Here is a 14145-nt window from a genome sequence, read left to right on the forward strand (position 1 = left end):
TCTTTAATAGCGCAAGATTTTATCTTAAAATACAAGAAGTTTTCGTGGTTCTTGTCAATTTTTGTTGGTTTTCATCTAATGAACTTATTTCAGTCAGCAAGATCTTTCTTCTTCAAAGCAAAAAGATTTTATCTTCAAATACAAGACCTTTTCATGCTTTTGTTGGTTTTCAGCAAATGAACATATTTCAGCGAGCTGTGAGTTTTTTCTTTAATAGTGTAAGATTTTATCTTAAAATACAAGAACTTTTCGTGGTTTTTGTCAATTTTTGTTGGTTTTCATCTAATGAACTTATTTCAGTCAGCGAGATCTTTCTTCTTCAAAGCAAAAAGATTTTATCTTCAAATACAAGAACTTTTCGTGGTTTTGTTGGTTTTCAGCAAATGAACAGATTTCAGCGAGCTGGAAGTTTTTTCTTTAATAGCGTAAGATTTTATCTTAAAATACATGAACTTTTCGTGGTTCTTGTCAATTTTTGTTGGTTTTCATCTAATGAACTTATTTCAGTCAGCTCGATCTTTCTTCTTCAAAGCAAAAAGATTTTATCTTCAAATACAAGAACTTTTCGTGGTTTTGATGGTTTTCAGCAAATGAACATATTTCAGCGAGCCAGAAGTTTTTTCTTTAATAGCGTAAGATTTTATCTTAAAATACAAGAAGTTTTCGTGGTTCTTGTCAATTTTTGTTGGTTTTAATCTAATGAACTTATTTCAGTGAGCTGGATCTTTCTTCTTCAAAGCAAAAAGATTTTATCTTCAAATACAAGAACTTTTCGTGCTTTTGTTGGTTTTCAGCAAATGAACAGATTTCAGCGAGCCAGAAGTTTTTTCTTTAATAGCGTAAGATTTTAACTTAAAATACAAGAAGTTTTCGTGGTTCTTGTCAATTTTTGTTGGTTTTCATCTAATGAACTTATTTCAGTCAGCGAGATCTTTCTTCTTCAAAGCAAAAAGATTTTATCTTCAAATACAAGAACTTTTCGTGGTTTTGATGGTTTTCAGCAAATGAACATATTTCAGCGAGCTGGAAGTTTTTTTCCTTAATAGTGTAAGATTTTATCTTAAAATACAAGAACTTTTCGTGGTTCTTGTCAATTTTTGTTCGTTTTCGTCTAATGAACTTATTTCAGTCAGCGAGATCTTTCTTCTTCAAAGCAAAAAGATTTTATCTTCAAATACAAGAACTTTTCGTGGTTTTGATGGTTTTCAGCAAAGGAACATATTTCAGCGAGCTGGAAGTTTTTTCTTTAATAGCGTAAGATTTTATCTTAAAATACAAGAACTTTTCGTGGTTTTTGTCAATTTTTGTTGGTTTTCATCTAATGAACTTATTTCAGTCAGCTAGATCTTTCTTCGTCAAAGCAAAAAGATTTTATCTTCAAATACAAGAACTTTTCGTGGTTTTGATGGTTTTCAGCAAATGAACATATTTCAGCGAGCTGGAAGTTTTTTCCTTCATAGCGTAAGATTTTATCTTAAAAAGAAGAACTTTTCGTGGTTCTTGTCAATTTTTGTTGGTTTTCATCGAATGAACTTATTTCAGTCAGCCAGATCTTTCTTCTTCAAAGCAAAAAGATTCTATCTTCAAATACAAGAACTTTTCGTGGTTTTGTTGGTTTTCAGCAAATAAACATATTTCAGTGAGCTGGGAGTTTATTCTTTAATAGCGTAAGATTTTATCTTAAAATACAAGAAGTTTCGTGGTTCTTGTCAATTTTTGTTGGTTTTCATCTAATGAACTTATTTCAGTCAGCGAGATCTTTCTTCTTCAAAGCAAAAAGATTTTATCTTCAAATACAAGAACTTTTCGTGGTTTTGTTGGTTTTCAGCAAATGAACAGATTTCAGCGAGCCAGAAGTTTTTTCTTTAATAGCGTAAGATTTTAACTTAAAATACAAGAAGTTTTCGTGGTTCTTGTCAATTTTTGTTGGTTTTTATCTCATGAACTTATTTCAGTCAGCTGGATCTTTCTTCTTCAAGGCAAAAAGATTTTATCTTCAAATACGAGAACTTTTCGTGGTTTTGATGGTTTTCAGCAAATGAACATATTTCAGCGAGCTGGGAGTTTTTTCTTTAATAGTGTAAGATTTTATCTTAAAATACAAGAACTTTTCGTGGTTCTTGTCAATTTTTGTTGTTTTTCATCTAATGAACTTATTTCAGTCAGCCAGATGTTTCTTCTTCAAAGGAAAAAAATGTTATCTTCAAATACAAGAACTTTTCGTGGTTTTGATGGTTTTCAGCAAATGAACATATTTCAGCGAGCTGGAAGTTTCTTCTTAATAGCGTAAGATTTTATCTTAAAATACAAGAACTTTTCGTGGTTCTTGTCAATTTTTGTTGGTTTTCATCGAAAGAACTTATTTCAGTCAGCTAGATCTTTCTTCTTCAAAGCAAAAAGATTTTATCTTCAAATACAAGAACTTTTCGTGGTTTTGATGGTTTTCAGCAAATGAACATATTTCAGCGAGCTGGAAGTTTTTTCCTTCATAGAGTAAGATTTTATCTTAAAATACCAGAACTTTTCGTGGTTCTTGTCAATTTTTGTTGGTTTTCATCTAATGAACTTATTTCAGTCAGCTGGATCTTTCTTCTTCAAAGCAAAAAGATTTTATCTTCAAATACAAGAACTTTTCGTGGTTTTGTTGGTTTTCAGCAAATGAACATATTTCAGCGAGCCAGAAGTTTTTTCCTTAATAGCGTAAGATTTTATCTTAAAATACAAGAACTTTTCGTGGTTCTTGTCAATTTTTGTTGGTTTTCATCAAATGAACTTATTTCAGTCAGCTGGATCTTTCTTCTTCAAAGCAAAAAGATTTTATCTTCAAATACAAGAACTTTTCGTGGTTTTGATGGTTTTCAGCAAATGAACATATTTCAGCGATCTGGAAGTTTTTTCCTTAATAGAGTAAGATTTTATCTTCAAATACAAGAACTTTTCGTGGTTCTTGTCAATTTTTGTTGGATTTCATCTAATGAACTTATTTCAGTCAGCAAGATCTTTCTTCTTCAAAGCAAAAAGATTTTATCTTCAAATACAAGAACTTTTCGTGGTTTTGTTGGTTTTCAGCAAATGAACATATTACAGCGATCCAGAAGTTTTTTCTTTAATAGCGTAAGATATTATCTTAAAATACAAGAACTTTTCGTGGTTCTTGTCAATTTTTGTTGGTTTTCATCTAATGAACTTATTTCAGTCAGCGAGATCTTTCTTCTTCAAAGCAAAAAGATTTTATCTTCAAATACAAGAACTTTTCGTGGTTTTGTTGGTTTTCAGCAAATGAACAGATTTCAGCGAGCTGGAAGTTTTTTCTTTAATAGCGTAAGATTTTTTCTTAAAATACAAGAACTTTTCGTGGTTCTTGTCAATTTTTGTTGGTTTTCATCTAATGAACTTATTTCAGTCAGCCAGATCTTTCTTCTTCAAAGCAAAAAGATTTTATCTTCAAATACAACAACTTTTCGTGGTTTTGATGGTTTTCAGCAAAGGAACATATTTCAGCGAGCTGGAAGTTTTTTCCTTAATAGAGTAAGATTTTATCTTAAAATACAAGAACTTTTCGTGGTTTTTGTCAATTTTTGTTGGTTTTCATCTAATGAACTTATTTCAGTCAGCCAGATCTTTCTTCTTCAAAGCAAAAAGATTTTATCTTCAAATACAAGAACTTTTCGTGGTTTTGTTGGTTTTCAGCAAATGAACAGATTTCAGCGAGCTGGAAGTTTTTTCTTTAATAGCGTAAGATTTTTCCTTAAAATACAAGAACTTTTCGTGGTTCTTGTCAATTTTTGTTGGTTTTCATCTAATGAACTTATTTCAGTCAGCTAGATCTTTCTTCTTCAAAGCAAAAAGATTTTATCTTCAAATACAACAACTTTTCGTGGTTTTGATGGTTTTCAGCAAAGGAACATATTTCAGCGAGCTGGAAGTTTTTTCCTTAATAGCGTAAGATTTTATCTTAAAATACAAGAACTTTTCGTGGTTCTTGTCAATTTTTGTTGGTTTTCATCTAATGAACTTATTTCAGTCAGCCAGATCTTTCTTCTTCAAAGCAAAAAGATTCTATCTTCAAATACAAGAACTTTTCGTGGTTTTGTTGGTTTTCAGCAAATGAACATATTTCAGTGAGCTGGGAGTTTATTCTTTAATAGCGTAAGATTTTATCTTAAAATACAAGAAGTTTTCGTGGTTCTTGTCAATTTTTGTTGGTTTTCATCTAATGAACTTATTTCAGTCAGCAAGATCTTTCTTCTTCAAAGCAAAAAGATTTTATCTTCAAATACAAGAACTTTTCGTGCTTTTGTTGGTTTTCAGCAAATGAACATATTTCAGCGAGCTGTGAGTTTTTTCTTTAATAGTGCAAGATTTTATCTTAAAATACAAGAACTTTTCGTGGTTCTTGTCAATTTTTGTTGGTTTTCATCTAATGAACTTATTTCAGTCAGCGAGATCTTTCTTCTTCAAAGCAAAAAGATTTTATCTTCAAATACAAGAACTTTTCGTGGTTTTGATGGTTTTCAGCAAATGAACATATTTCAGCGAGCTGGAAGTTTTTTCTTAATAGCGTAAGATTTTATCTAAAAATACAAGAACTTTTCGTGGTTCTTGTCAATTTTTGTTGGTTTTCATCGAAAGAACTTATTTCAGTCAGCTAGATCTTTCTTCTTCAAAGCAAAAAGATTTTATCTTCAAATACAAGAACTTTTCGTGGTTTTGATGGTTTTCAGCAAGTGAACATATTTCAGCGAGCTGGAAGTTTTTTCCTTCATAGAGTAAGATTTTATCTTAAAATACCAGAACTTTTCGTGGTTCTTGTCAATTTTTGCTGGTTTTCATCTCATGAACTTATTTCAGTCAGCTGGATCTTTCTTCTTCAAAGCAAAAAGATTTTATCTTCAAATACAAGAACTTTTCGTGGTTTTGATGGTTTTCAGCAAATGAACATATTTCAGCGAGCTGGAAGTTTTTTCCTTAACAGTGTAAGATTTCATCTTAAAATACAAGAACTTTTCGTGGTTCTTGTCAATTTTTGTTCGTTTTCATCTCATGAACTTATTTCAGTCAGCAAGATCTTTCTTCTTCAAACCAAAAAGATTTTATCTTCAAATAGAAGAACTTTTCGTGGTTTTGATGGTTTTCACCAAATGAACATATTTCAGCGAGCTGGAAGTTTTTTCCTTAATAGAGTAAGATTTTATCTTAAAATACAAGAACTTTTCGTGGTTCTTGTCAATTTTTGTTGGTTTTCATCTGATAAACTTATTTCAGTCAGCGAGATCTTTCTTCTTCAAAGCAAAAAGATTTTATCTTCAAATACAAGAACTTTTCGTGGTTTTGTTGGTTTTCAGCAAATGAACATATTACAGCGATCCAGAAGTTTTTTCTTTAATAGCGTAAGATATTATCTTAAAATACAAGAAGTTTTCGTGGTTCTTGTCAATTTTTGTTGGTTTTCATCCAATGAACTTATTTCAGTCAGCCAGATCTTTCTTCTTCAAAGCAAAAAGATTCTATCTTCAAATACAAGAACTTTTCGTGCTTTTGTTGGTTTTCAGCAAATGAACATATTTCAGCGAGCTGTGAGTTTTTTCTTTAATAGTGCAAGATTTTATCTTAAAATACAAGAACTTTTCGTGGTTCTTGTCAATTTTTGTTGGTTTTCATCTAATGAACTTATTTCAGTCAGCGAGATCTTTCTTCTTCAAAGCAAAAAGATTTTATCTTCAAATACAAGAACTTTTCGTGGTTTTGATGGTTTTCAGCAAATGAACATATTTCAGCGAGCTGGAAGTTTTTTCTTAATAGCGTAAGATTTTATCTAAAAATACAAGAACTTTTCGTGGTTCTTGTCAATTTTTGTTGGTTTTCATCGAAAGAACTTATTTCAGTCAGCTAGATCTTTCTTCTTCAAAGCAAAAAGATTTTATCTTCAAATACAAGAACTTTTCGTGGTTTTGATGGTTTTCAGCGAGTGAACATATTTCAGCGAGCTGGAAGTTTTTTCCTTCATAGAGTAAGATTTTATCTTAAAATACTAGAACTTTTCGTGGTTCTTGTCAATTTTTGCTGGTTTTCATCTAATGAACTTATTTCAGTCAGCTAGATCTTTCTTCTTCAAAGCAAAAAGATTTTATCTTCAAATACAAGAACTTTTCGTGGTTTTGATGGTTTTCAGCAAATGAACATATTTCAGCGAGCTGGAAGTTTTTTCCTTAATAGTGTAAGATTTTATCTTAAAATACAAGAACTTTTCGTGGTTCTTGTCAATTTTTGTTCGTTTTCATCTCATGAATTTATTTCAGTCAGCAAGATCTTTCTTCTTCAAACCAAAAAGATTTTATCTTCAAATACAAGAACTTTTCGTGGTTTTGATGGTTTTCACCAAATGAACATATTTCAGCGAGCTGGAAGTTTTTTCCTTAATAGAGTAAGATTTTATCTTAAAATACAAGAACTTTTCGTGGTTCTTGTCAATTTTTGTTGGTTTTCATCTGATAAACTTATTTCAGTCAGCGAGATCTTTCTTCTTCAAAGCAAAAAGATTTTATCTTCAAATACAAGAACTTTTCGTGGTTTTGTTGGTTTTCAGCAAATGAACATATTACAGCGATCCAGAAGTTTTTTCTTTAATAGCGTAAGATATTATCTTAAAATACAAGAAGTTTTCGTGGTTCTTGTCAATTTTTGTTGGTTTTCATCTAATGAACTTATTTCAGTCAGCCAGATCTTTCTTCTTCAAAGCAAAAAGATTTTATCTTCAAATACAACAACTTTTCGTGGTTTTGATGGTTTTCAGCAAAGGAACATATTTCAGCGAGCTGGAAGTTTTTTCCTTAATAGAGTAAGATTTTATCTTAAAATACAAGAACTTTTCGTGGTTCTTGTCAATTTTTGTTGGTTTTCATCTAATGAACTTATTTCAGTCAGCCAGATCTTTCTTCTTCAAAGCAAAAAGATTTTATCTTCAAATACAAGAACTTTTCGTGGTTTTGTTGGTTTTCAGCAAATGAACAGATTTCAGCGAGCTGGAAGTTTTTTCTTTAATAGCGTAAGATTTTTCCTTAAAATACAAGAACTTTTCGTGGTTCTTGTCAATTTTTGTTGGTTTTCATCTAATGAACTTATTTCAGTCAGCTAGATCTTTCTTCTTCAAAGCAAAAAGATTTTATCTTCAAATACAACAACTTTTCGTGGTTTTGATGGTTTTCAGCAAAGGAACATATTTCAGCGAGCTGGAAGTTTTTTCCTTAATAGCGTAAGATTTTATCTTAAAATACAAGAACTTTTCGTGGTTCTTGTCAATTTTTGTTGGTTTTCAGCTAATGAACTTATTTCAGTCAGCCAGATCTTTCTTCTTCAAAGCAAAAAGATTCTATCTTCAAATACAAGAACTTTTCGTGGTTTTGTTGGTTTTCAGCAAATGAACATATTTCAGTGAGCTGGGAGTTTATTCTTTAATAGCGTAAGATTTTATCTTAAAATACAAGAAGTTTTCGTGGTTCTTGTCAATTTTTGTTGGTTTTCATCTAATGAACTTATTTCAGTCAGCGAGATCTTTCTTCTTCAAAGCAAAAAGATTTTATCTTCAAATACAAGAACTTTTCGTGGTTTTGTTGGTTTTCAGCAAATGAACAGATTTCAGCGAGCCAGAAATTCTTTCTTTAATAGCGTAAGATTTCAACTTAAAATACAAGAAGTTTTCGTGGTTCTTGTCAATTTTTGTTGGTTTTAATCTCATGAACTTATTTCAGTCAGCTGGATCTTTCTTCTTCAAAGCAAAAAGATTTTATCTTCAAATACAAGAACTTTTCGTGGTTTTGATGGTTTTCAGCAAATGAACATATTTCAGCGAGCTGGGAGTTTTTTCTTTAATAGTGTAAGATTTTATCTTAAAATACAAGAACTTTTCGTGGTTCTTGTGAATTTTTGTTGTTTTTCATCGAATGAACTTATTTCAGTCAGCTAGATCTTTCTTCTTCAAAGGAAAAAGATGTTATCTTCAAATACAAGAACTTTTCGTGGTTTTGATGGTTTTCAGCAAATGAACATATTTCAGCGAGCTGGAAGTTTTTTCTTAATAGCTTAAGATTTTATCTTAAAATACAAGAACTTTTCGTGGTTCTTGTCAATTTTTGTTGGTTTTCATCGAAAGAACTTATTTCAGTCAGCTAGATCTTTCTTCTTCAAAGCAAAAAGATTTTATCTTCAAATACAAGAACTTTTCGCGGTTTTGATGGTTTTCAGCAAATGAACATATTTCAGCGAGCTGGAAGTTTTTTCCTTCATAGAGTAAGATTTTATCTTAAAATACCAGAACTTTTCGTGGTTCTTGTCAATTTTTGCTGGTTTTCATCTAATGAACTTATTTCAGTCAGCGAGATCTTTCTTCTTCAAAGCAAAAAGATTTTATCTTCAAATACAAGAACTTTTCGTGGTTTTGATGGTTTTCAGCAAATGAACATATTTCAGCGAGCTGGAAGTTTTTTCCTTAATAGTGTAAGATTTTATCTTAAAATACAAGAACTTTTCGTGGTTCTTGTCAATTTTTGTTGGTTTTCATCTCATGAACTTATTTCAGTCAGCTAGATCTTTCTTCTTCAAAGCAAAAAGATTTTATCTTCAAATACAAGAACTTTTCGTGGTTTTGATGGTTATCACCAAATGAACATATTTCAGCGAGCTGGAAGTTTTTTCCTTAATAGAGTAAGATTTTATCTTAAAATACAAGAACTTTTCGTGGTTCTTGTCAATTTTTGTTGGTTTTCATCTAATGAACTTATTTCAGTCAGCTAGATCTTTCTTCTTCAAAGCAAAAAGATTTTATCTTCAAATACAACAACTTTTCGTGGTTTTGATGGTTTTCAGCAAAGGAACATATTTCAGCGAGCTGGAAGTTTTTTCCTTAATAGCGTAAGATTTTATCTTAAAATACAAGAACTTTTCGTGGTTCTTGTCAATTTTTGTTGGTTTTCATCTAATGAACTTATTTCAGTCAGCCAGATCTTTCTTCTTCAAAGCAAAAAGATTCTATCTTCAAATACAAGAACTTTTCGTGGTTTTGTTGGTTTTCAGCAAATGAACATATTTCAGTGAGCTGGGAGTTTATTCTTTAATAGCGTAAGATTTTATCTTAAAATACAAGAACTTTTCGTGGTTCTTGTCAATTTTTGTTGGTTTTCATCTAATGAACTTATTTCAGTCAGCCAGATCTTTCTTCTTCAAAGCAAAAAGATTTTATCTTCAAGTACAAGAACTTTTCGTGGTTTTGTTGGTTTTCAGCAAATGAACAGATTTCAGCGAGCCAGAAGTTTTTTCTTTAATAGCGTAAGATTTTAACTTAAAATACAAGAAGTTTTCGTGGTTCTTGTCAATTTTTGTTGGTTTTAATCTCATGAACTTATTTCAGTCAGCTGGATCTTTCTTCTTCAAAGCAAAAAGATTTTATCTTCAAATACAAGAACTTTTCGTGGTTTTGATGGTTTTCAGCAAATGAACATATTTCAGCGAGCTGGGAGTTTTTTCTTTAATAGTGTAAGATTTTGTCTTAAAATACAAGAACTTTTCGTGGTTCTTGTCAATTTTTGTTGTTTTTCATCTAATGAACTTATTTCAGTCAGCTAGATCTTTCTTCTTCAAAGGAAAAAGATGTTATCTTCAAATACAAGAACTTTTCGTGGTTTTGATGGTTTTCAGCAAATGAACATATTTCAGCGAGCTGGAAGTTTTTTCTTAATAGCGTAAGATTTTATCTTAAAATACAAGAACTTTTCGTGGTTCTTGTCAATTTTTGTTGGTTTTCATCGAAAGAACTTATTTCAGTCAGCTAGATCTTTCTTCTTCAAAGCAAAAAGATTTTATCTTCAAATGCAAGAACTTTTCGTGGTTTTGATGGTTTTCAGCAAATGAACATATTTCAGCGAGCTGGAAGTTTTTTCCTTAATAGTGTAAGATTTTATCTTAAAATACAAGAACTTTTCGTGGTTCTTGTCAATTTTTGTTCGTTTTCATCTCATGAACTTATTTCAGTCAGCAAGATCTTTCTTCTTCAAAGCAAAAAGATTTTATCTTCAAATACAAGAACTTTTCGTGGTTTTGATGGTTTTCACCAAATGAACATATTTCAGCGAGCTGGAAGATTTTTCCTAAATAGAGTAAGATTTTATCTTAAAATACAAGAACTTTTCGTGGTTCTTGTCAATTTTTGTTGGTTTTCATCTGATGAACTTATTTCAGTCAGCTAGATCTTTCTTCTTCAAAGCAAAAAGATTTTATCTTCAAATACAAGAACTTTTCGTGGTTTTGATGGTTATCACCAAATGAACATATTTCAGCGAGCTGGAAGTTTTTTCCTTAATAGAGTAAGATTTTATCTTAAAATACAAGAACTTTTCGTGGTTCTTGTCAATTTTTGTTGGTTTTCATCTAATGAACTTATTTCAGTCAGCCAGATCTTTCTTCTTCAAAGCGAAAGGATTTTATCTTCAAATACAAGAACGTTTCGTGGTTTTGATGGTTTTCAGCAAATGAACATATTTCAGCGAGCTGGAAGTTTTTTCCTTAATAGAGTCAGATTTTATCTTAAAATACCAGAACTTTTCGTGGTTCTTGTCAATTTTTGTTGGTTTTCATCTGATGAACTTATTTCAGTCAGCTAGATCTTTCTTCTTCAAAGCAAAAAGATTTTATCTTCAAATACAAGAACTTTTCGTGGTTTTGATGGTTATCACCAAATGAACATATTTCAGCGAGCTGGAAGTTTTTTCTTAATAGCGTAAGATTTTATCTAAAAATACAAGAACTTTTCGTGGTTCTTGTCAATTTTTGTTGGTTTTCATCTGATGAACTTATTTCAGTCAGCTAGATCTTTCTTCTTCAAAGCAAAAAGATTTTATCTTCAAATACAAGAACTTTTCGTGGTTTTGATGGTTTTCAGCAAGTGAACATATTTCAGCGAGCTGGAAGTTTTTTCCTTCATAGAGTAAGATTTTATCTTAAAATACCAGAACTTTTCGTGGTTCTTGTCAATTTTTGCTGGTTTTCATCTAATGAACTTATTTCAGTCAGCTAGATCTTTCTTCTTCAAAGCAAAAAGATTTTATCTTCAAATACAAGAACTTTTCGTGGTTTTGATGGTTTTCAGCAAATGAACATATTTCAGCGAGCTGGAAGTTTTTTCCTTAATAGTGTAAGATTTTATCTTAAAATACAAGAAGTTTTCGTGGTTCTTGTCAATTTTTGTTGGTTTTCATCCAATGAACTTATTTCAGTCAGCCAGATCTTTCTTCTTCAAAGCAAAAAGATTCTATCTTCAAATACAAGAACTTTTCGTGGTTTTGTTGGTTTTCAGCAAATGAACATATTTCAGTGAGCTGGGAGTTTATTCTTTAATAGCGTAAGATTTTATCTTAAAATACAAGAAGTTTTCGTGGTTCTTGTCAATTTTTGTTGGTTTTCATCGAATGAACTTATTTCAGTCAGCAAGATCTTTCTTCTTCAAAGCAAAAAGATTTTATCTTCAAATACAAGAACTTTTCGTGCTTTTGTTGGTTTTCAGCAAATGAACATATTTCAGCGAGCTGTGAGTTTTTTCTTTAATAGTGCAAGATTTTATCTTAAAATACAAGAACTTTTCGTGGTTCTTGTCAATTTTTGTTGGTTTTCATCTAATGAACTTATTTCAGTCAGCGAGATCTTTCTTCTTCAAAGCAAAAAGATTTTATCTTCAAATACAAGAACTTTTCGTGGTTTTGATGGTTTTCAGCAAATGAACATATTTCAGCGAGCTGGAAGTTTTTTCTTAATAGCGTAAGATTTTATCTAAAAATACAAGAACTTTTCGTGGTTCTTGTCAATTTTTGTTGGTTTTCATCGAAAGAACTTATTTCAGTCAGCTAGATCTTTCTTCTTCAAAGCAAAAAGATTTTATCTTCAAATGCAAGAACTTTTCGTGGTTTTGATGGTTTTCAGCAAGTGAACATATTTCAGCGAGCTGGAAGTTTTTTCCTTCATAGAGTAAGATTTTATCTTAAAATACCAGAACTTTTCGTGGTTCTTGTCAATTTTTGCTGGTTTTCATCGAATGAACTTATTTCAGTCAGCTGGATCTTTCTTCTTCAAAGCAAAAAGATTTTATCTTCAAATACAAGAACTTTTCGTGGTTTTGATGGTTTTCAGCAAATGAACATATTTCAGCGAGCTGGAAGTTTTTTCCTTAATAGTGTAAGATTTCATCTTAAAATACAAGAACTTTTCGTGGTTCTTGTCAATTTTTGTTCGTTTTCATCTCATGAACTTATTTCAGTCAGCAAGATCTTTCTTCTTCAAACCAAAAAGATTTTATCTTCAAATACAAGAACTTTTCGTGGTTTTGATGGTTTTCACCAAATGAACATATTTCAGCGAGCTGGAAGTTTTTTCCTTAATAGAGTAAGATTTTATCTTAAAATACAAGAACTTTTCGTGGTTCTTGTCAATTTTTGTTGGTTTTCATCTGATAAACTTATTTCAGTCAGCGAGATCTTTCTTCTTCAAAGCAAAAAGATTTTATCTTCAAATACAAGAACTTTTCGTGGTTTTGTTGGTTTTCAGCAAATGAACATATTACAGCGATCCAGAAGTTTTTTCTTTAATAGCGTAAGATATTATCTTAAAATACAAGAAGTTTTCGTGGTTCTTGTCAATTTTTGTTGGTTTTCATCCAATGAACTTATTTCAGTCAGCCAGATCTTTCTTCTTCAAAGCAAAAAGATTTTATCTTCAAATACAAGAACTTTTCGTGGTTTTGATGGTTTTCAGCAAATGAACATATTTCAGCGAGCTGGAAGTTTTTTCCTTAATAGTGTAAGATTTTATCTTAAAATACAAGAACTTTTCGTGGTTCTTGTCAATTTTTGTTCGTTTTCATCTCATGAATTTATTTCAGTCAGCAAGATCTTTCTTCTTCAAAGCAAAAAGATTTTATCTTCAAATACAAGAACTTTTCGTGGTTTTGATGGTTTTCACCAAATGAACATATTTCAGCGAGCTGGAAGTTTTTTCCTTAATAGAGTAAGATTTTATCTTAAAATACAAGAACTTTTCGTGGTTCTTGTCAATTTTTGTTGGTTTTCATCTGATAAACTTATTTCAGTCAGCGAGATCTTTCTTCTTCAAAGCAAAAAGATTTTATCTTCAAATACAAGAACTTTTCGTGGTTTTGTTGGTTTTCAGCAAATGAACATATTACAGCGATCCAGAAGTTTTTTCTTTAATAGCGTAAGATATTATCTTAAAATACAAGAACTTTTCGTGGTTCTTGTCAATTTTTGTTGGTTTTCATCAAATGAACTTATTTCAGTCAGCTGGATCTTTCTTCTTCAAAGCAAAAAGATTTTATCTTCAAATACAAGAACTTTTCGTGGTTTTGTTGGTTTTCAGCAAATGAACATATTTCAGCGAGCTGGGAGTTTTTTCTTCAATAGCGTAAGATTTTATCTTAAAATACAAGAACTTTTCGTGGTTCTTGTCAATTTTTGTTGGTTTTCATCTCATGAACTTATTTCAGTCAGCAAGATCTTTCTTCTTCAAAGCAAAAAGATTTTATCTTCAAATACAAGAACTTTTCTTGGTTTTGTTGGTTTTCAGCAAATGAACATATTTCAGCGAGCCAGAAGTTTTTTCTTTAATAGCGGAAGATTTTATCTTAAAATACAAGAACTTTTCGTGGTTCTTGTCAATTTTCGTGGTTTTGATGGTTTTCACCAAATGAACATATTTCAGCGAGCTGGAAGATTTTTCCAAACTGGAGTAAGATTTTCTCTTAAAAAATAAGAACTTTTCGTGGTTCTTGTCAATTTTTGTTGGTTTTCATCTGATGAACTTATTTCAGTCAGCTAGATCTTTCTTCTTCAAAGCAAAAAGATTTTATCTTCCAATACAAGAACTTTTCGTGGTTTTGATGGTTTTCAGCAAATGAACATATTTCAGCGAGCTGGAAGTTTTTTCCTTAATAGAGTAAGATTTTATCTTAAAATACAAGAACTTTTCGTGGTTCTTGTCAATTTTTGTTGGTTTTCATCTAATGAACTTATTTCAGTCAGCGACATCTTTCTTCTTCAAAGCAAAAAGATTTTATCTTCAAATACAAGAACTTTTCGTGGTTTTGTTGGT

Source organism: Heptranchias perlo, unplaced genomic scaffold (assembly GCF_035084215.1).
Source record: "Heptranchias perlo isolate sHepPer1 unplaced genomic scaffold, sHepPer1.hap1 HAP1_SCAFFOLD_82, whole genome shotgun sequence".
NCBI lineage: Eukaryota > Metazoa > Chordata > Chondrichthyes > Hexanchiformes > Hexanchidae > Heptranchias > Heptranchias perlo.